Source organism: Bos javanicus, chromosome 1, assembly GCF_032452875.1.
Source record: "Bos javanicus breed banteng chromosome 1, ARS-OSU_banteng_1.0, whole genome shotgun sequence".
NCBI classification, from domain to species: domain Eukaryota; kingdom Metazoa; phylum Chordata; class Mammalia; order Artiodactyla; family Bovidae; genus Bos; species Bos javanicus.
Genome location: NC_083868.1, coordinates 4,512,556 through 4,535,801, shown reverse-complemented (window position 1 = coordinate 4,535,801; position 23,246 = coordinate 4,512,556). Strand labels below are relative to the sequence as shown.

The window sequence follows — 23,246 nt, the reverse complement described above, 5'->3', positions numbered from 1 at the left end:
TTTTGTATTCTCAAGAGCAGTGCACAAGGTTCCAATTTTTCCACATGGTTCCGATTTCTCCATATACTCATCCTATTTTCTTTTTTCTCTCTCCAATTATAGCTACTCTAGTGGGTGGGCAGTGATCTCACTGTGGTTTTGATATACATTTCCCAAATGACTAATGATGCTGAGTATCTTTTCACGAGCTTATTGGTCACATGTAAGTCTTCTTCGGGGAAATATCTCTTTGTCTTTTTTTATCATCTGGTTTTTCATTGTTGTCATTGAGTTGTATTATGATTCAACGCTCAAAGCAAGACTATTCACAACAGTCAAAAGGTGGAAATATAAACGTCCACTTGCAGATTAATAGATAAACAAAATGTAGTATGTAGAATGTATATACACTGAAATATTATTCAGTAAAAAAAAAAAAAAAAGAAGAAGAATTTCTGATGCATGCTACAAAAGGAATGAACCTTGGAAACATTATGCCAAGTAAAATATACCAGTCACAAAAGGACAAATATTTCACTTACATGAAGGACTGACTATCTGGAATAAGCAAATTTATAGAGACAGAATGTAAAATAGAAGTTGGGGGTGGGGTATTATTGCTTAATAGGTACAAAGGTTCTGACTGGGATGATGCAAAAGCTTTGGGAAAAGATGATGGTGAAGGTGGTGCTTTCCCTGATAGCTCAGTTGGTAAAGAATCCACCTGCAAGGCGGGAGACCCCGGTTTGAATCCTGGGTTGGGAAGATCCTCTGGAGAAGGGATAGGCTACCACTCCAGTATTCTTGGGCTTCCCTTGTGGCTCAGCTGGTAAAGAATCCACCTTTAATGTGGGAGACCTGGGTTTGATTCCTGGCTTGGGAAGATCCCCTGGAGAAGGGAAAGGTTACCGACTCCAGTATTCTGGCCTGGAGAATTCCATGGACCGTATAGTTCATAGGGTCCCAAAGAGTCGGACACAACTGAGCAACTTTCAGTTAAAGGTTATATAACATCATAAATATACTCAACTTGGCTGAATTGTTCACTTTAAAATAGTAACTATTTTTTTATATATATTTTACCACACACACAAAAAATCAGCTCAATTTTGTTCATCTCATGTGTCCAAAATAATTTGGAAAAAAAAGAAAAAGTCAAGACATAAAAGAAGGGTGGTTTTAGATGAGGATGGTGGAGCCAGGGGGTCCTGAGGCACTTGGGAAGAGGAAACAGCATTCAGATTAAGTGATATCAAGCTTGTAACACTTACAGCTCTACCCTGATCCATGTGTTATGGTGTGCGAATCCTTCAGCCTCTCAGAGCCTCCTTAGTTAAACAATCAAAGGCGAGGCAGTGGTGGGAATTAACCTCAGACGGTTACTGTAGGGATACAGGAAGAGGTGGCGCTAGTGGTGAAGAATCCACTTGCCGGTGCAGGAGATGCAAGAGACACGGGTTCCATCCCTGGGTCGGGAAGATCCCCTGGAGAAGGAATGGCAACCCACTCCAAAATACTTGCCTGGAGATCCCATGGACAGAGGATCCTGGAGGGCTACAGCCCACGGGGTCCCAAAAGAGTCGGACACGACTTAGCGACGAACACCCAGGAAACTGTCTGCCTGAAGGGCCCAATGCAGGGACAGACCTCGGGAACACTCCGTAAGTGCAGCAGGCCTGCACCCCGCCCCCCTCCTAAGACTGCAGTCTTCTCCACGTGACTCGAGCCCAATCCAGACACTGCCCTCTCCATGTTATTCTCTGTGCTGTTCTGTGTCTTTTAAATATTTCATGACAGAATCTTAAAAGCAAGTAAAAATTGCTCCTTATATAACACACTGATGTAACCAAATTGATGGAATTAAGTGTAAGAAAACATTAACCCTCCCTGACATCCTTCAAAAAATCCACTCAGCAGAAGAGGAAAAAAGAAGTCTCAAAGGAAATAAGCTACATGCTAATCATGGGTACCTCTGAAAGCAGGTCAAGGGGTAGGTTTTGATTGTTCTCTTTTTGACTGTCTATATATTACTATTTTTCTGTAATAAATGTGCAAGGAAAAGAGAATAAAAGCCTGGCTCAGAGTTCAACTTCTCTCAAGTCTTCCTTGCCCCTTCCTCCCCTCCGCCACCAGAGGCCATCACTCACACTCTGCGTATTCCATCTACCTTATCACGATATGGACTTCCCTGGTGGCTCCGTCAGTAAAGAATTTGCCTACGGTGGAGGAGACCTGGGTTCAATCTATGGGTCGGGAAGATCCCCTGGAGAAGGGAATGGCTACCACTCCAGTATTCTTGCCTGGAGACAGAGGAGCCTGGCAGGCTACAGTCCATGGGGTCACAACGAGTGAGACACGACTGAGCAATTAATACATCATGATATGGAAGAAGGTCCTAGCTCACATTTGCAGGAATTGTACTAGGGCTGGGCCCTCCTCTGAATCCTGACACATGTCAACTGATTCAGTACTTGCAATAACTGGAGTTGGTGGGTACTGAGTTTTGGTTGTGCTTAGTTGCTCAGATTGTAGCCCACCACGCTCCTTTGTCCACGGAATTCTCCAGGCAAGAATACATCCCTCCCTCAGGGGATCTTCCTGATCCAGGGAAGATCCTCCATCTTACAGGGGAAGAAACTGAAGCCCCAAGATCACAATAATTTGCCCATAGTCACTCCCATCATCTGTGATAAAGTTGGTTCCGCACCCATACAGTATGGTTCCTGAACCCACACTCTTTTGCCTCGACACTCTGCCCTCTCCTAGATGTATTCCTAGGGCTGTCACTGCCTTTCTCATTGTCCACATGCAATGACTTTCCTGTCTCCTCTGCCACACTGAAACAGGAGCTATGTCCGATGAATCTCGACCTACAATATCCATGCCCTACTCGGTTCTACTATTAAACCATTGGCTGAACTTATCGGTGTTCAATACCACATCCCAAACCAAATGGAATTTTTAGGTTACTTACATATAACACATATGCCGCTACTCCTATTTCCATGAGGGTGGTGAGCATCACTGATAATAAGAGCAAAGAGTGACTCATCTGTCCCCTCAAATGATCCCCTCGGCCAGGAAGCAGTTAGTCAAATTTCTCTTCAGGAAACTTGCTGCTGCTGCTAAGTCACTTCAGTCGTGTCCAACTCTGTGCGACCCCAGAGACAGGAGCCTTGTGGGGTCCTGGGCTTCTTGCCTGGGATTCTCCAGGCAAGAACACTGGAGTGGGTTGCCATTTCTTTCTCCAATGCATGAAAGTGAAAAGTGAAAGTGAAGTCGTGTCTGACTCTTTGTGACCCCCATGGACTGCAGCCCACCAGGCTCCTCCATCCATGGGATTTTCCCCAGTAAAGTTCACATTAGGTCACTAGGTGCGCTTCTGACCCTCACATCGAAAAGAAAGAAACACGAGACTAATCATAGAGAACATCACAAGAGGAGGCAGAAAACAGGGGCCCTATAGAGACTTCACCCCTCACGATATCCACCTACTGCAGTTAATGAAGCTCCACAGGCAGGAAACGGAGGGAACTGGCTTAGAAATGGTGAAATCCAGCACAGGTTTAGTAGGAGAGAAAAACAGAAATCTTTTTAAAACCCCAACATTACTCATTTAGTTCCAGCCTAAAAGCAGAGAAATGATGACAACAATAAAGTTGATAATTTGGAGAGACCAATCATAACTCTGGGCTTCCCTTGTAGCTCAGCTGGTAAAGAATCTGCCTGCAATGCAGGAGACCCGGGTTCGATCCCTAGATTGGGAAGTTCCCCTGGAGAAGGAAATGGCAACCCATTCCAGTATTCTTGCCTAGAGAATCCCATGGACAGAGGAGCCTGGCAGGCTATAGTCCATGGGGTTGCAAGAGTCAGACACAACTTAGAGACTAAACCACCATCAACAACCATAACTCAGACGGTAAAGAATCTACCTGCAGTGTGGGAGACCACGGGTTTGACCCCTGGGTCAGGGAGATCCCCTGAAGGAGGGATGTATTCTTGCCTGAAGAATTCCATGGACAAAGACGCGTGGCGGGCTACAGTCCGTGGGGTCACAGAAGACTCGGACACGACTGAGCAACTAAGCACAACCAAAACTCAGAGGTTTCCCAGGGGGTGCTAATGGTAAAGAATCCACCTGCCAATGCAGGAGACATAGGAGATGTGGGTTTGATTGCTGGGAAGATTCCCTGGAGGAGAAAATAGCAACCCACTCCAGTATTCCTGCCTGGGAAATCCCATGGACAGAGGAGCCTAGTGGACTCCATAGTCCATAGGGCGCAAAGAGCTGGACATGACTGAGCGTCTGAGCACAACCATAACTCAGACACTGGAGAAATATGGTGGTTTAGTTGCTAAGTCACGTCCAACTCTTGTGATCCCATGGACTGTAGCCTGCTAAGCTCCTTTGACCAAGTGATTGTCCAGGCAAGAATACTGGAGTGGGCTGCCATTTCCTTCTCCAGGGGAATCTTCCATACCCAGGAATCTAACCCAAGTTTCCTACACTGCAGGCAGATTCATTACCAACTGAGCTATGAGGGAAGCCTATTACTCCTCTTAACAGTTCTAGAAGGAAAGTACTTACCCCCAATTAAGTGAAGCAATCCAAAGCACAGACATTTCAAGTGACTTATCCAAGGTCACAAGCTAGTAAATGGTAAAGCTATGATTTTTATTCCCAGTGTATCCTTCTTTTCTCTCTCTTTCAGACACCTACCTCAGAATTCTAGGATTCCACCTACAAGGCCCTTGACATGGCCATGAGCAAAGAGATTAAACTATCCAACTTGAAAGTGTAACGTTTAGACTGAAGGCGAAGATTTTTACTTATTTTGGCTTCTATACAATCAAGTGGATTTATAAGCCATTTCTCCGCTGAAGTTACGTATGCATTTAAAAAATATTCCAGTAATGTCGCCACCAACTAGAGCTCCCACTGCTGCTACTGCTACTACTAAGTCCCTTCAGTCGTGTCCAACTCTGTGCGACCCCATAGCCGGCAGCCCACCAGGCTCCCCCGTCCCTGGGATTCTCCAGGCAAGAACACTGGAGTGGGTTGCCATTTCTTTCTCCAGTGCATGAAAGTGAAAAGTGAAAGTGAAGTCGCTCAGTCGTGTCCGACTCTTAGCGACCCCATGGACTGCAGCCTACCAGGCTCCTCCATCCATGGGATTTTCCAGGCAAGAGTACTGGAGTGGGGTGCCATTGCCTTCTCCCACAGCATACAGAAATCCCAAAACCCCGTATTAAGAATGGATGATCTTTCCATTACTGTTCCACCAAAGTAAACAAAGACTACACCAACACTACAACAATTAAAGGAAAGAACACAAGCATTTTTGATAGTTCAAAAGGATTCAAAGACAATCATGGAAACACATGTTCTTTTAGAGGGCGAGCTTTTGGAATTTACTCCAAAGGACCTTCATCTACAATTATATAAACGTTTATCTCTTACCTATGAAAATATGGATCTTTCTAACTTTTTGATCATAAAAATGGAAAGAAACCAGCAATCAGCGGGTTGGAGGTATCCATGGAGGGGACATTCAAAGAACCCACACTTCTCAATATTTTTCCATTATATTGTTTATCTCCACATGCAATTCTAAATAGATCAAGAATACTGGAGTGGGTAGCCATTCCCTTCTCCAGGGGATCGTCCCTGACCCAGGGATTGAACCCAGGTCTCCTGTATTGTAGGCAGATTCTTTACCATCTGAGCCATCAAGGAAGCCACATAAGGCAACATTACATTATAAAATCAATAACATATACTTTATATTGGTATTTTAGAGAAGGAAATGGCAACTCACTCCAGTATTCTTGCCTGCAGAATCCCAAGGACGGAGGAGACTGGTGGGCTACAGTCCATGGGGTCGCACAGAGTCAGACACAACTGAAGCGACTTAGCAGCAGCAGCAGCATGTTGGCATTTGGGAATCTTTAAAAATAGAGCTAAAGACTCTTTTTAAAATAAAAAGGACCAATATATCCAGACGAAACTCTAACCCAAAAAGACACATGTACCCCTGCGCTCACAGCAGCACTATTTATAAAAGCCAAGATATGGAAACAATCTAAAAGTCCATAGACAGATGAATGGATTAAAAAAGATGTATCCAAGCACACAATGGAATACCACTCAGCCATAGCAAGAACAGAATACTGCCATGTGCAGCGACGTGGATGCCACTGGAGATTATCATACTGCGTCAAATGATTCAGGAAGACAAATCAATTATCACTTACACATGGAATCTAAACTACAACACAAATGAATCGACCTGCGAAACAGACACAGAACCACAGACGCAGAGAACAGACTGGTGGTTGCGAAGGGGAGGAGGCTGGGGAGAGAGGCTGAAGTCTGCAGACGTGAGCTTTTATATAGAGAGTGGATAAGCAACAAGGTCCTACTGTACAGCACAGAGAGCTATCTCCAGCATTCTGTGAAAACCATCATGGAAAAGATGATTTTTTTTAAAAGAACACACACACACACGCACACAGACACATATATGACAGCAGAAATTAATACAACATTGTCAAGCAATTACACTTCGATTTTTTTTAATCAAAAAAATAAAGATAAAAATAAATAACTCCCATCTCTCTGCCGTCCACCTGTGCATCTCACAGCACTCTCGTGTGCTGTCAAGGCTAGCCTTTTCCACCTGCCATGCAGCGTCCCCTCATGGAATGACCCCTTCTCTGGCTGTGCCTATGAACACCCTGATCTTGGCAAGAGCCAGATATTTGCTTCCCTCCCGCAGCTTAGCAGCTAAATTCCCCACCCATGGATGACATGACTGTAACAGTCTCCCATTTGGTTTTGATGTTGTTGTTGTTCTGTTCCATCTTTTAAACCAATGTCCTCATTTATCAGGAATGAACTGAAAGGAGAAAGACATGGCTCTCTACTGCCCTTCTGTTAACCTAACTCACTTGGGAAACTTTCCGGAGGAAGAAGGTAAAGGTGAGGGGTAATGCCCCAGGCTCCTAGATGAGAATTACCCATTACCCACTTGGAAGGCAGCTGACATTGAACAAGGAAGTGAAGTGAAGAGAAAGTCACTCAGTCATGTCTGACTCTTTGCAACCGCATAGACTATACATTCCATGGAATTCTCCAGGCCAGAATACCGGAATGGGTAGCCTTTCCTTTCTCCAGGGGATCTTCCCAAGCCAGGGATCAAACCCAGGTCTTCCGCATTGCAGGCAGATTCTTTACCAGCTAAGCCACAAGGGAAGACCAAGAATACTGGAGTGGGTAGCCCATCCCTTCTCCAGGGGATCTTCCCAACCCAGGAATGGAACCGGGGTCTCCTGCATTGCAGGCGGATTTTTTACCAACTGAGCTATCAGGGAAAGCACCACCTTTACCACCATCTTTTCCCAAAGCTATCAGGGAAGCCATTGATAATGAAACTCCCTATCTATTAGAATACCAAACCAAAAAGATGCAAAGAAAAGCAGACAACCTTATCAGTCACCTCTACTATGCTTCAGTCCACAGGATGAGATTCCAGACAATCCCTAATAAGCCATAAGGACACATGAACTAGGATAAAAGTCCTCTGAAATGACAGTACTGAAAAGCTAGGGCAAGTTCCCCACAGCCCCCTCCCTGGAGAAGTGCATGACAATACACTGCCCACCAGGTAATACTTGCCAAGGATTTAAGATGCTAGAGTAAAGGCATTCATGAAATGCAAAATGCCCGTGATTGTGTTGGGCCCAGAGGCTGTCCCTCTAAGTTCTCTGCAAGGGTGACTCAAACCACGCCCTCTGCCCCTTCCCTACCTTCCAGTGATGGGAGGTTTACTAATGTGCACCTGCGGTTTTAAAGGGACCAGAGGTGAAAGTTATTACCATTCTGTTCAAAGTACACGAGTAAACTAACTGTGGACAAGTTCACCACATGCCACTTGAAATGGACTAACAAGGGTCCAATAACAAAAAATTTAGGGTGGGATTTTTGAAAGAGATTCTCCAATATGTTTTGGGCCATGAAGAGGAAGGTAATACACATGACAAGTGGTTGACCTTTTCAAGACCCAAAACATGATCAGACCGAACCAAAAAGGGGTGTGTGAACTGGAAAGGCGAGTCGAACCTGATTACAGGCAAGAAAGGGGCTCTCAGAGCAAAACAAGAGCTAAAGTAGGGAGGAGTTTTCTGTTTTGGAGGTAAATGAAACATCAGACTGCAGAGAACCCTAAATGATCCTCGAACATTTCTCGGGCACTCTCGAACTCATCATGGAATGCATCAGCTAACTATCCTGGCACGATGAAAATCCTTTTTCTCATTGACTATAAAGAAAGATATCTGCACCTAGAGAAGCAGGAAAAAAATGTATTAATAGAGACCCAACAGCACCGGTGGGATCAGGGACTGTGTGAGCCGTTACAAAGTCTAATCACTGTTCAGACATCAGGATTATTGGCCACAAGGGTGAAAAGAAGGCGCCTGACTCACCCTCAGCACTGCATGCAGAAGGAGCCTTTTAAAACCTCCACCAGGGACAACCACTGCTGATCCAGTGGTTAAGACTCCCAACGTCCAGTGCAGGAAGCCTGGGTTTGATCCCTCATCCACGTACTAGATCCCACATGCCACAACCAAGAGTCTGCTTGCCACAACAAAGATCTGGTGCAGCCAAACAACACATATTTTTAAATTAAAAAACCTCAATCAGATCATGTCTCCCACACACTCTCTTTCAAAGGCCTCCCATCTCAGTAAGTCCTACCAGCTCCTCCCCTGATCAAACTCACCCCCTGGGGTCTCCCTGCTTGCTCTCTCCAGCCAGACCCCAGGGGCCTGGGCCCTCGACTTGGATCACTCCCCACCTGTTAACAAAAGATCTCACCCTCACCCCCTCAACATCTTTGTTCCAAAGTCATCCGTGCACGGAATTCCCTGGCTGCCCAGTGGCCAGGATTCTGCACATCCACTGCAGGGGACATAGGTTCAATCCCTGGTCCAGGAACTAAGACCTCTCATGGCATGTGACACAGCCAAGTTAAAACAAAACAAAGTCACGCATGCAGTTGTTATTTAGTTGCTAAGTCGTATCTGACTCTTTTGTGACCCTCTGGACTGTAGCCCACCAGGCTCTTCTTTCCATGGGATTTCCCAGGCAAGGATACTGGAGTGGATTGCCACTTCCTTCTCCGGGCGATCTTCCAAAACCAGGGATGGAACCCATGTCTCCTGCTTGGCAGGCAGATTCTTTACCACTGAGCCACGTGAAATGTAGAGTGTCATGTAATTACCATTAAAATGGTCATACTGAACAGTTTCACTGCCCTTAAAATTCTATGCTTTACCGATCCGTCAATGCCTCCCTTCCCCAAGCTCCTAGCAACTAACAGTCCTTTTACTGTCTCCACAGTTTTGCTTTTTTCAGCAATGTTATACAGTTGGACTCATCCAGTATGGAACTTTTTTAGATTAGCTTCTTTCACTTGGTAACATGCATTTAAGTTTCCTCCACGTCCTTCATGGCTTGAAAGATAGTTTTTAGCCCTGAATAATATCCCATTGTCTAGATATTCCATGGTTTATTTACCCATTCACCTACTGAAGGACATCTTGGTGGCTTCCAAGTTTTGGTAATTGTGAATAAAGCTGCCACAGACATCCATGTGCAGAGATTTTGTGTGGATGCTTGTATGGTTTTAATAGCATCTTACGAGCAGAGAAATGTAAAGTATAACCTTCATGAGCTGAAGACAAAATAGGCTTCACACTCTCTAAGAAAGTCCTTCTTTCTAAGAATATTTCTGAGAAGCTAAATTTGTCAAAGAAGGCTGGTTTTAGTTTTATAAACACATGAATCCAATTCCAACACTATGGTTTTTTCCATGCACTTCAAATGGATCATAAACTCTGAAACATCATATAGGTTTTGAATATTTTCTCTTGTTCCTATTAATAACGCTTCTCTGTGGGATTTTGCCATCAATTCCATTACACTTAGCCCATTACCACCACTGGTGCCACCAGCCCTGAGTTCTGTTGGGGCATCTACCATACCCACCACACCCATCCATGCCTGAATCCCACAAGCCTGTCACTAAGACACAGAGCAGGTGCTGAAAGAACCGTTGACTGCAAAAGGCATTTTGAACATCCAACCAAGCATTCAACCGAGACTGTGACAAATCTCAAGACAAAGACTCATAAAAGTCCCTTGGGACTTCCCTGGCAGTCTGGTGGTTAAGACTCCAAGCTTCCAACGTAGGGAACACGAGTTTGATCCCGGACTGGGGAACCAAGATCCCACATACTGAGTGGCGTGGCCAAAAAAACGGAAGAGAAAAAGGACTCATGACAGTCGCTGGACCACAGATACAGAAAGAGAGTAGACGAGCATTCATTCACTCAACCATGTCAAAATCTACACGCTGACTGCTACACAAAAACTAGAGAAAGGGGGTCATCTCAAGTCAGAGATCCATCTCTTTAGAAAAGGGGAGCTCACCACCCCCAAACAGACTGCACGCAGGCTCATGGGCCCTCAGGGCTCGAAGGCCCACCAGTCACAGCAGGTTGAAGGGGAAACATGAGGAAAGATGACGCCCAAGAGCCCAAATGTGTTTCAAGCCATGAAACACTAGAAACCATTTCTAAAGTCAAAATCCATGCTCAACAATTTCTAAAATCAAAATGCCTTCCTAGTATGGAAAACCCCACACAACCATACCACTCAGGACTGAACTCCTGGACTGTGTCATACCAGGTTTAACAGCTGAAACTGAAGGGCTTCCCTGGTGCTCCAGTGGCGAAGACTCCAGGGTCCCAATGCAACAGGCCAAGATTCAGTCCCTGGTCAGGGAACTAGGTCCCACAGGCCACAACTAAGACTTGGCACTGCCAAATAAAAATAAATATTTTAAAATTTAAATTTAAATTTAAAATTTAAATAAATTTAACTTATTTTAATTTAAAAAAATTCAAATGGAACTACAAGGCATTTCGAAAGGCTGTCCATCTTACATTTGTAAATGCAGAGTTTCCAAAATGTCTACTCAAGGCTGACATTTTGCAGACGAATTCCCCACATCCTGTATTTACCACATTCAAAGTACTCTTGGTGCCTCACACCCACTACCACTTCTGACTTAAAAAGAGAACCAGAGAGGAGGCCAGGTGGATAAACAGACAGGGGTCACCCGAACTCAGGTGAAAATTTTCAGTCTGATTTCAAATTACAGAAGTAGAGGAGGCTGGCAATTTGAGTTTAAATGCCAACTTGATGTGTTCTTGAAAAGACATAAATATTTAACATTTTGATCTGCTTTTTTTTTGCTTTCTTTTAAACCATAAAGTCCCAATGAAAAAGTAATCCATGTACAATGTACCCAATTACTTGGCAAGCACTCCCATCCATGTTCCCTTGATTTAGCAACAAAATGGTGCCTTTTCCCATTTTGGTTAATTTCTCCACTGCTGAAAAGTACTTTCAGGTCCAATCTCTTCTTTAGTTTCCATTTTCATCCTATCTGAAACCCCCTAGAGAAAAAGAAAGAAAAGAACACACAACCAGAAGATAACACAATACTTTAAACACCAAAATTGTAAAATCCAGCTGTAGCATCTGGGTCTAAAGAAAAAACGTCTAAATAAATAATGCAGTAATATGAAGCTAAAAGTTGAATCTTGATACATAATACCTCTATTATAGGCCTGTGTAGTCAAAGCTGTGGCTTTTTCCCAGTAGTCATGTATGGATATGAGAGTTGGACCATAAAGAAGGCTGACTGCCGAAGAATTGATGCTTTCCAACTGTGGTGTTGGAGAAGACTCTTTAGAGTCCCTTGGACTGCAAGGAGGTCCAACCAGTCAATCCTAAAGGAAATCAACCCTGAATATTCATTGGAAGGACTGATGCTGAAGCTGAAGTTCCAATACTTTGGCCACCTGATGCAAAGAACTGATTCATTGGAAAAGACCCTGATGCTGGAAAAGACTGAGGGCAGGAGGAGAAGAGGACTTAACAGAGGATGAGATGGTTGGATGGCATCACCAGCTCTATAGACATGAGTTTCAGCAAGCTCTGGGAGATGGTGGAGGACAGGGAAGCCTAGTGTGCTGCAGTTCATGGGGTCGTAAAGAGTTAGACACAGCTGAGCAACTGAACAGCAATATAGACAGAAACTTCTGTACATCACAAGGACCCCCAAGGATATAATGTGCTGCCCCAAGCAACTAGCTCGCCTAATGTCCAAGAGATAGGGAGCGCTCAGGTAAAGAAGACCTGGGTCTCTTCACTTCTAGCCCAGTGTTCTTTTCATATTTTATTGAATAAACACTAGCAAATAACAATGATAATCATTTTGCTTAAATACAAATGATTGAGCTTATTTATCTCCCTAATTTTTTAAAAAAATTAAAATGACCATTGATTTTTAAGGGCCCAAAGAGAAAACTCGCTAGACCCTAGCAGGAGATCATTGTTAGCAATGGCAACACTGACACGGAACTACCCAGAGAAAACCTTCGAACCACGACCAAGGAGCTGAGTAACAAAAACTCCCACATTCATATTCACGCTCTTTATATGATAATTAGAATCACCCTCCGAAGGACCGAAAACATCAGTAGGGTAGATCTGTTTATGACTAAATGGCCCATCAGGCATTCACACAAAACTAGATGCCTGTAAATACTGAATAGAGTGGAGCAGAAACTAAGTGATCAAATTGGTTGTTTGCCGCTGACTCTTAGAAAGAAATACTGAAGATGTACTGACTGTTCCAGAAACACAGGAAAGTCAGAATTGGGAAGAACCACAGAGGCTTGGGGGAGTTGGGCATGCAGGCTGTCCGTGTGTCCACCTGGACTTGCTGTGCATAGCTGTGTCCTTTTCCGTCTCTCTGCCTCATTTTCCTCACCTGTAAACCTGCGCTTTCCTAGTAGCTCAGATGGTAAAGAATCTGCCTGCAATGCTGGAGACCTGGGTTCAATCCCTGGGTCAGGAAGATCCCCTGAAGAAGGAAATGGCAATCCACTCCAACATTCTTGCCTGGAGAATTCCATGGACAGAGGAGCCTGGCGGGCTACAGTCCATGGGGTCGCAAAAGATCCGGACACAACTGAGAGACTAACACACACACACAAAACCGGGATGATAATAGTTCACTGGGTTATTGGGTAGATTAAATGCAATAGTCCATGCTAAGCGTTTAAAACGGAGCCAGGCACATAATATCTCTGGTAGTCCACAAGTTATGACTCCACGTTCCCAATGCAGGGGGCACCGATTTCATCCCTGGGTGGGTAATAAAGATCCCGGATGCAATGCAGCATGGCCAAAAATAAAACTGTGCCAGGCAGAGAGTAAATACTTAATGTGTGTGTGTGCCAAGTCACTTCAGTTGAGCCCACCTCCTTGTGACCCTATGGACTGCAGCCCACCAGGCTCCTCTGTCCATGGGATGAGTGGGTTGCCATTTCCTTCTCCAAGGGATCCTCCCAACTCAGGGATCAAACCCAGGTCTTCTGCATTACAAACAGATTCCTTTCCCCTTTGAGCCACCAGGGAAGTTGGGAATTGTATAAATGCATTAGAAAAATACATAACAACAGTTATAACCTAGAGGCTGGAACAGGAAAAGCTTTCAATCAACCCTTGTGGCTTTTGCCTTTTCCACTCAGATTGAACTCCATGCTTGGTTTGCATGCAGGCAACTGTAATTACCTCCACTGTTCCTTCCAAAATTAAAACCACGAAGATCTGTCAACCCTTGATTTTTCTTCCAGGCGTGATTCTGCGGCCTCATGCCCTCCCTGTCTGGGAGGAATCTTTGTTACCACACTTCCTGTTTCCATCAAAGCCTTCAGTCCTCATCACACAGATTGATGCTGCTTGACCAGCAGAGTCCCACAGATAACAGGGCCCCAGCTGTTCCATCTGGACTCCCCTGGGATTTCAGAGACTTTCACCTGCACCTCTAGCAACAGATAACCCAGGTCTCTGGAATGAACTTCTACCTCTGAAAGTAACTAGCTGCAATCCTCTCTCTCTCTTCAGCACCCCATTCCCACCCCACTCCATTCCCATTCTCTTAATAAAACGGAACTCCGCTGAGCATCAATTAGGAGCAGAGGGAAAATCCTGTGCTTCACTGGTTTCTTCCCAAACACACTTCTGTAAGCCTGAAATGGTTGCGGCCCAGCCTGCACGTCTCAGGGCCCCCAGAGCTTCTGGAGTTGAGCTTTTGCTTACCCACTGCCAAGTAGGTATTTCCCAGCCCGCCTCTCCTCCCATGGAGACTAGTGGCAACCACCCGGACCCCCCATCCAGGCAACCAAATGTGACATCAAAGGAGCCCCCGAGTGGCCATCTGTCCCTGCCACGCCAATGTTTATGCAATGTGGGCAGGAGAGGGACAGGACGACCAAAGAATCCAGGGCGTCCGGCTCCAACAAACCCAAGGCAGCGACACCCCAGGCCATGTGAGCTACCGAACAGGAGACAGTGGTAAGAAGCCCCCCGTCTAGCTGCAGAGGCTCCTTCTTCTAAAAAGATAGCTGCAACTACCTTTTTAATGGTTACCTTTTTTTTTTTAATTGACAGATAGTTGCTTTACAATACTGTGCTGGTTTCTGCTATCAGTCTGCAACTGTTTGACTTTCTTTCCTGATGGTGTGCAAAAAATGAGCTGGATACATCTCACCTGTGGGCAGGCAGCTAAAAATAAAATCGGCTCCCTAATTTTGCAGTAATTTTGTGATATTTTTCAAATATTACGCATCCTGCCAAAAAGTTCCACTTCAGTATGGTATCTCATGCTGTGCTGACATTACCAGACTCATGAACGGTGAAGTGCTAAGGGGAACTGGCTAAGGCAGAAATGCAGAGATCAGACACGAACCCGGGAGCTTCAGAATTCTAGAATCGTCATCTAAACGCCTCTGCTTTTATCTAGAATGGCAGGTCAAGACGCATGGGAGCAGCCATGGATGTAAAAGCCAGATAAAGCACAGTTCAAGTCCAGGGTCACCATGTCAGGGTGAGTTTGGTGAAGTCACGTGGGTGCCATCAGCTGGACTTGGCCAGGATGCCACATCCAAGGAGGTGCTGAGGTTCGATCACGGGCTCTATTGAGACCAGCGAGCAGAAAGCCAGGCACACAGCACATGCTCGATGTATGTGGACCCTTCTCTGCAGCATCTTCGGTTCCAGCCCCGTCCTCTCTCTGGGACCTTGAGGTGAGACACACCCAGGAGGCAAAGCATGTCTGAATCTCTTTGCCAAAAAGGAGAGGTCACCATGAACAGTGGGGCTGACCACCGGCTCGAACTGAACACACAAACTCTGCTGAAGCACGTCATTATTATCATTCAAATGGGGAAGAAAGCACATCAAGTGCTTTCACCTACCATTTTCATGAAGTCTGTCAAACCACATCCCAAGAATTGGAAGAGAGGCCGCATTATTCATCACATAAATCTGCTTCCATTCTCCCAGTGGGGGAAGACGGCTAACCACCGTGCTTGAAGCCAAAAGATGATCCATCCACCCTGTGATTCAGCTTGAACAGCTGCAGCGTGAAAACGCAACACGAGCTCACCCAAAAGTGGGCTGATGATTTTTAGATTTGCCCCCTCGCTTATCTTATTTTTTTCAAGTCTGTTCCTTGACCTCGACTTCCCTTCATTCATAGAACCGGGAAACAACCGTGGCATTTCTCTGGACAGCGTGGGCCAGGTTATGATGCATCCCTGAAGAATCAGATCAGCACACGCGTACTCTGTGGTTCCGGGCACCATCACAGCACTCAAGGATTTACAGTTGAGTTGAGAGGAAAAAAAGATTAAAAAGGCAACATCTGACTAGTAATACGGGGCACTGAGGGGGAAAAAATGATTCGGGGCTGGAAGAGACTGGAAAGGCAGCAAGGAGGAGGTGGGCTGACACTGATTCCGAAAGACAGCTGGGGGGAGGTCACCGGAGGGGGAGATGGAACGGACACTCGCCCGGAGACAGGACTTGGTAAGGCTGTTTAGAGCTCAGCTGGGCCAATTAGCCACTCATCAAACAAGCATTTACACAACAGCCTGTGGCAGTCCGGAGAAGGCAATGGCACCCCACTCCAGTACTCTTGCCTGGAAAATCCCATGGACGGAGGAGCCTGGTAGGCTACAGTCCATGGGGTTGCTAAGAGTTGGACATGACTGAATGACTTCACTTTCACTTTTCACTTTCATGCACTGGAGAAGGAAATGGCAACCCACTCCAGTGTTCTTGCCTGAAGAATCCCAGGGACGGGGGAGCCTGGTGGGCTGCCGTCTATGGGGTGGCACAGGGTCGGACACGACTGAAGCGACTTAGCAGCAGAAGCAGCAGCAGCTGTGGCAGTCACTCTAACCCACAATGAGGCAAATATACAGGAGAGGACGACCAGCCCTACCTTGGAGAGACACACGGGAGCCTTCAGGGAATCAGGCAACTGCGGTTCAAATCCTCTCTCCTCCTTTCCTAACGCTGTCACTTGGAACAAGTTCCTTAACCCAGAGATGAGAACTCACGCTTAAGTTACTTAGTGGAAGCAGTTTCACAGAAAACCAGTTGGGGAGTGGGAGAAAGAGGCCACCAGAGCTCTCTGGAGACAGGACAGGGAAAACCTCAAGAGTCTGCCTGAAATACCCACACCCAGCTCTGGCTAAGGATTGCCTCAAGGGACAAGGACTCCATGGTCAAAGGCGCAGCAAACCTCAAGGCCGGCTCGCCAACAAAGAGAAGGGAAGGCTGGCTTATGGAGTGAAAGCATGGGGGGAAGCTGATTTGCACATAAGACAACGTGGATCCAAACAGGCGGGACAGAGCACAGGCGACATGTGCCTCAGAGGGTTAAATGTTGTTTTCATCATTGTTGTTTATATTATTTACCCCTTAATAAAAAGCCAGCAACCCAACTATGACAATGCAATGGGATTCAAAGGAGAGCAAGAGGTCTGTAGGCTGCCCTGTGCTAAGGCTGCCAGTCTGGATCCAGGTGTGGCCAGAACAGGTAGGACAGGAAGAACAGGTCAGAGCAAGACCTGCAGAGGAGAGCCCGAGATGCTGGTGGGCAGTAAACTGCAGGGATCAGGAGGCAAAAGTGCGCAGCCATTGCAAAAGAAAGAAACAGAACGACCAGAGGATCCAGCAATCCCACATGTGGGTATTTACCCAAAATAAATGAAAGCAGGATCCCAAAGAGACATGAGCCAGCCCATGTTCACTGCAGCATTACTCACAGTAGCCAAGATGGGGACACCACCCAAAGGTTCAACAATGGAGGAAGGCGGGGAAAAGGCAGTACACACATGAATATTACTCAGCCTTAAAAAAGAAGGAAATCCTGCATATGCCACAGCATGGATGAACCCTAAGAACACTGTGCTTTTTGAAATAAGCCAGTCCCAGAAAGACAAATGTTGCATGCTTCCACTTACATGCTGCTAAGTCACTTCAGTCATGTCCGACTCTGTGCGACCCCATAGACGGCAGCCCACCAGGCATCCCCGTCCCTGGGATTCTCCAGGCAAGAACACTGGAGTGGGTTGCCATTTCCTTCTCCAATGCATGAAAGTGAAAAGTCAAAGTGAAGTCGCTCAGTCATGTCCAACTCTTAGCGACCTCACGGACTGCAGCCTACTAGGCTCCTCTATCCATGGGATTTTCCAGGCAAGAGTACTGGAGTGGGGTGCCATTGGTTATCTAAAATAGTGAAACTCATCATGAAAGCAAAGGCTAGAATGGGGGATGCCAGGGGCTGGAGGGAAGGGGGATGAGGAGGTGCAAATCAACGGGTATTAAATCTCAGGTATGCCAGGTGAGCAAGTTCTAGAGACTCACTGTAAAATACCGCACCTACTGCTAATACTGTACTGAACACTTAAAAATCTGATCAGAGGGTAGGTTGCGTGCTGTGTTATTACAGTAAAAAAAAAAAAAAAATTTTTTAATTGCAGGGCTCATGCCTCAGGAAGCATCGGTGATTCAGCCTCTCCATCAAGTTGGAGATCCCTTATTTGTTCAGATCCTAGATCAACTGGCATAGGACCCAAATCTGATCACTGTTAAACAGTAGAGCATTATGTCACTTACTAACAAGGCTTGAGTGGCTACATTGATGGGAGGAAAGCAAGCGTGTTTGCTTGTTGTTTCTTATGTTTGTTTGTTGTTGTTGGCCATGCCATGTGGCATGTGGGATCTTAGTTCTCCAACCCAGGATCGAACCCAAGCCCCTGCCATGGAAGCATGGAGTCTTCCCATGGAAGCATGGGACTGCCAGGAAGTCCCTGGAGGAAGGCAAGCGTGGAAAGAATAACTGTACGTGTATAGTTAGAAAGCCCCCTTTGGTCTAAACCATCCTCGCCCAGTGACATTAAGTGGGAGATGTTGCTCAGGGCAGACGACACTGTCCCCACGTGGCAGAGGAACTTTAGAGCCACGAGTCCCCTTTTGCTGGACTTCCTAGAAGAGTCTCAGGCCACACATGGGAGGCAGGAAAGGTGTCTGTTCCACAGATTTCTTTTCTCCAAGTGCCTGTAAACCAGACACTTTTCCCACCTGGATCCTTCCAGCAGGAAGCCCCTTGCCTCTCAAGCAATGATGGGACCCCATCTGGGCACAGCAGTGAAGGCCACATGAAGTACCCCACTGCAACCAAACCTACTTCCCAGTTCAGGCGAAGAGTCAACCTCCCTGTTCCAAGGAACCTGATCTCATGCACAACAGCCCCAGAAAAACCCCATCTGCTACCAAGCTTTCCCAGCTGCTCTCCAAATCGATTCTTTCTTCCCCTTTTCTGGTGTCACGAGGGCAGGCAAAGAAAAAGTCAGGAAAACAAAGGTAGGAAGGTTATCCCCAAAAGTCTCTAAAATTATGTAATCTGAAAATCAATGGGAACCTTCTTCCTCACGACTCAAGGTGGAAGGAATCAGTGCATGTATGGAGGCTCCCAAAGGGCAGACCCAGCTGGCTCACAGTGGTCCTGACTTGGGGTGCGCCCCCACCACCTCATCATCAAGCCCCAAAGACTGGCCTGTCCATGTGGATGATCCAAGAAGAAAGGGCCCCTAAGTGGCCCAGACAGTAAAGAATCTGCCTGCAATGCAGGAGACCCAGGTTCAATCCCTAGGTCAGGAAGATCCCTTGGAGAAGGGAATGGCAAACCACTCCAGGATTCTTGCCTGAAGAATCCTGTGGACAGAGGACCCTGACGAGCTGCAGTCCAGGGGTCCTTGAGTCGCCAAAGAGTAGGACATGACTGAGCGATTAACCCTTTCACTTTCAAGCATCAGGAAGTTCCCAGAAAATCTGTTTCAAAGTCTCAGTTTCTGAGCAGGTAGAATCAGAAGCCCTCTTCTCATCAAAACAGATAATGAAACTTCTATCATCCTGAATAGGTGGATTTCGACAGATCCTAAGACAAGAAGGACTTTAAAGGCTTGCCTACTCATGTCCCAGTGTTCTGAAAACACTCCACTTACCCCATCCCAAACAGGAGAGGCTTCTCAAGATCTCCAAACGTGCCATCCACAGCTCATGTCCTAGGTGAGAGGCTAGGACCCAGAGCCATCATACCCCAAGGGACCAGCCCCCCTGCTCCTGGCTTCGGGTCTAGAGGGGTGGGGCTCAGCCCACTGTGGTTCTACCCACAAGAACAGACAGAGGAAAGCAATGGGTTTTATGCTCACCTTTCATATTCCTCTAGAGGTTACAAAATCTTCCTCGGAAACCTCATTGTGATAACTTAGGAAAAGTACCTCATATGTTGTAGATGGGCTTCCCTCATAGCTCGGTCGGTAAAGAATCTTCCTGCGATGCAGGAGACCGGAGTTCAATTCCTGGGTTGGGAAGATCCCTTGGAGAAGGAAATGGCAACCCACTCCAGTGTCCTCGCCTGAAGAATCCCATTGGCAGAGGAGCCTGGCGGGCTGCAGTCCATGGGGCCGCAAGAGTCGGACACAACTGAGCAACTAAACCACCACCACCACCATGTTATAGATACTCAATAAATCAGTATTTAGTATTCATAGTCTAACAAGGAATTTGTATTTGAATAATCAAAGAAGCATTTGCGTGTATGCTAAGTCGCTTCAGTTGTGTCCAACTCTGTGCAACACTATGGACTGTAGCCCACCAGGCTCCTCTGTCCATGGAATTCTCCAGACAAGAATACCGGAGTGGGTTGCCATGCCCTCCTCCAGATCTTCCCAACCCAGGGGTCGAACCTTCATTTCATACGTCTCCTGCACTGGCAGGCAGATTCTTTACCATTAGCACCACCTTCACTTACCAGGCGCTTATACCACTATGGCTTCATACAAAGCACTTTGGCCATGGTTATTCTTGCCCGCCAAAATCTCATAATTTATGAAAGCCTGAATTGTCAAACACTGGAGCATATGAGTCCAAAGTACTGCATGAGGTACTATGACCTAGCTCAAGAGCTTACAAATCCATCCAGAACAATTAAAAAAGACAGCTTTCCAAAAGTGATGACCTCTCACCCTCAAGTTTCACCAATGAATGGTATGCTAATACTTTGTTTTCAAGTAAGGAATCAAAATAAACTAGGGAAGCAGTGCTGCAAAATACTTAGGAAGACTATGGGCCCTCTTGTTCTCTGTTGTCATAAAAACACCAACTAAAACAAACAGCAGCTCCTGTGCTGTTACTCAGCCCTCAGGGTCATAGCAGACAGGCCAGGTCAAGGGCAGCTGGTTAATCAATCTGCTGACTTGGAAAATAGCCCCACGGCGAAGGCCAATTCACTCCGCAAAATGTAAACCAAGACTCGCTCCTTGGGCGGAATAGCAAATGATGTTGGCATCACACCATAAAGCCTTTCTCCAGCTCACAATCCTTCCCCCTGCCCAGCTCAGCCCATTGCAACACTGGATGCCTAAATAAATCTTAAGTAATTATGCCACAGATTCTCCCAGGATCTATTCAGAGGAGAAACCCCAGGGAGAACAAACAGCTTGAGTTTGGAGACTTCAATAATGCTACAGTCCTTTGTGCAGGAATATTACCTGGCCAACCTCCTCCGCCCTTTGCTCTTCATTTCTCTCCTTGGTTAAGAAGTCAGCAGTAGCATTCAACGATCCATATCTCCCCGCAAAGCATGGACGAACTCCAAGCCCGGGAAGAGGATGCTCAGAAACTGCGGTGGAAATACGAAATCAATGTGGCAATCAACCCCAAGCATCTCCCAGCTAAATTCTGTAGTAACGAAAGTTAACAAACTTTGCCTTCAAAGGAGCAACCCCACTGACTTACATCTCAAGTTCTGAGCTTTGTACCCGTTTCATTCGTACCCTGTGTGTGTTAGTCGCGTCTGACTCTTTGCAACTCCATAGACTGTAGCCCGCCAGCCTCCTCTATTCATGGGATTCTCCAGGCAAGAATACTGGAGTGCATTGCCATTTCCTTCTCCACATTTGTACCCTGTGTGTGTTAGTCGCCTAGTCGTGTCCGACTCTTTGTGACCCCATGGACTGTAGCCCGCCAGGTTTCTCTGTCCATGGGATTCTCCAGGCAAAAATACTGGAATGGGTTCCCGTTTCCTCCTCCAGAGGATCTTTTCGACCCAAGGATCAAACCCAGGTCTCCTGTACTGCAGGCAGATTCTTCACCATCTGAGCTACCAGGGAAGCCCTGATGTATACTCTAAAGACAGCCCAAAAAAAGCAAGAAAGAAAGGGAGGGAATTAGAAGAGAGCAGTTAGATTCTCAAGGAGGTGAAATGAGCTGAAGGAAAACATACAGTAATCCCAGGAAGGTGACGATGGTGAGAGTTGCACAACAGTGTGTGTGCACTTAGTGCCGCTGAACGGTACGTGTGTGCGCGCGAAGTTGCTTCAGTCGTGTCTGATTCTTTGCGACCCTTAGGGATTACAGCCTGCCAGGTTCCTTTATCCATGGGATTCTCCAGGGAACAATACTGGAGTCAGTTGCCATGTCCTTGTCCAGGGAATCTTCCTGACCCAGGGACAGAACCAGAGTCTCTTATGTCTCCTGTATTGGCAGGAGGGTTCCTTACCACTAGAGCCACCTTATAGTATAGATATCAGAAAATGTGGTGGAAATACAAAATCAAGGTAGTGTTCATCAGCCAACCATCTCCCACCATATTGAAATAGTATGTTGTAGATTATGTCACTTTTTCCACAATTTAAAAAAAAAAAATTTAATTAAAAAAAAAAAGTGGAGGGGGAAATGTACAGTCAGTTTACTATCAATTCACTGGGATAAGATGAAAATATGGAAAGGGACCCTGATAATTCCACTTGCCCGGAATTAAAAAAAAAGAATGATAGAAGTGGTTTTGTTTCATGCTATTGCAATACCCGTTCACATTTCTGGAAGGAAGGCACCCGCAGAACTGTGACCTTGCACAACAGTAGCAGAGGAAAACACTCCTCAGACTACAACTGACGATCCACTGTGTGTGTGCCAAACCGCGAGACGGGTCCCTTACGTGAAAACTCAGAGGAATCTCACGAAGGCCCCCGAAGTAGTTTTCAGACCTCTCTCTCACAGTAGGGGACCCACAGGCTCAGAGAGGTTAGGCAATTTCCCCAGGGCCACACAGCTACAACTGAGAGCAGGAATTCAAACCCAGCTCTTTCTGACTCCAAAGTTATTGTTCTTACACCACCACCACATACTCAGAAAGATTTTCTGAGGAAACTTTAAAATGCCAAGGCTCATGCATTAAATATGAACCAAACTGAAACATTTTCCCTCAGTCATTACAACAAATTTGCTCTGGCTCAGTACAAAGTAAACTTGTTAAGTGGGTTGAAATCACCTTCAATTCACATTAAATTATCAGTAAGTCTTGGGTGAATTCTAGTAAGATGTTTCCAAAACAATTTCACAGCGTGTGTCCCAGTGAATATGCAAAACCCACCCTACAACAATTTGCTCCAACAGGTATGATACTCAGGAACACAAGCTATATTTTAATAAAACTGGAAAACATTACGTCAAAGACACATAAATATACAGTATCTTCCTCCATACAACTAGGAGACTCAGTTATTTAGTTTTAAAGGCTCTTGAAATCTTTTTCGACAGAGTTCCATAGGGCACAATTTTTTAAATGCATGTAAACTTACAATAAGTTGTATTTGTTTATGCTTCATTTAAAATATAAACAAAACCAAAGTTAGGTCTTTCAAAAATGAATAAAACTGATAATACATTAGCAAGGTTGATCAAAAAAGAAAAAAGGCACAAATAA

The 23,246-nt window shown here is 45.8% G+C and overlaps 1 protein-coding gene across 10 annotated transcripts in view; it reads right to left on the bottom strand.

The window, feature by feature from the left end:
* Window positions 1-23,246, bottom strand: part of TIAM1 (TIAM Rac1 associated GEF 1) — a 466,629-nt gene that overhangs the window by 213,791 nt on the left and 229,592 nt on the right. For 2 of the 10 annotated variants that reach the window (XM_061418676.1, XM_061419005.1), the window contains exon 2: window positions 21,031-21,161. The exons of 7 other annotated variants lie outside the window; for them this stretch is intronic. The gene's annotated coding sequence lies outside the window, so the exon portion shown is untranslated. Of the gene's footprint in view, window positions 1-10,732; window positions 10,906-21,030; window positions 21,162-23,246 lie in introns of those variants that run through there. One more of the 10 variants, XM_061419040.1, reaches the window with a different exon arrangement.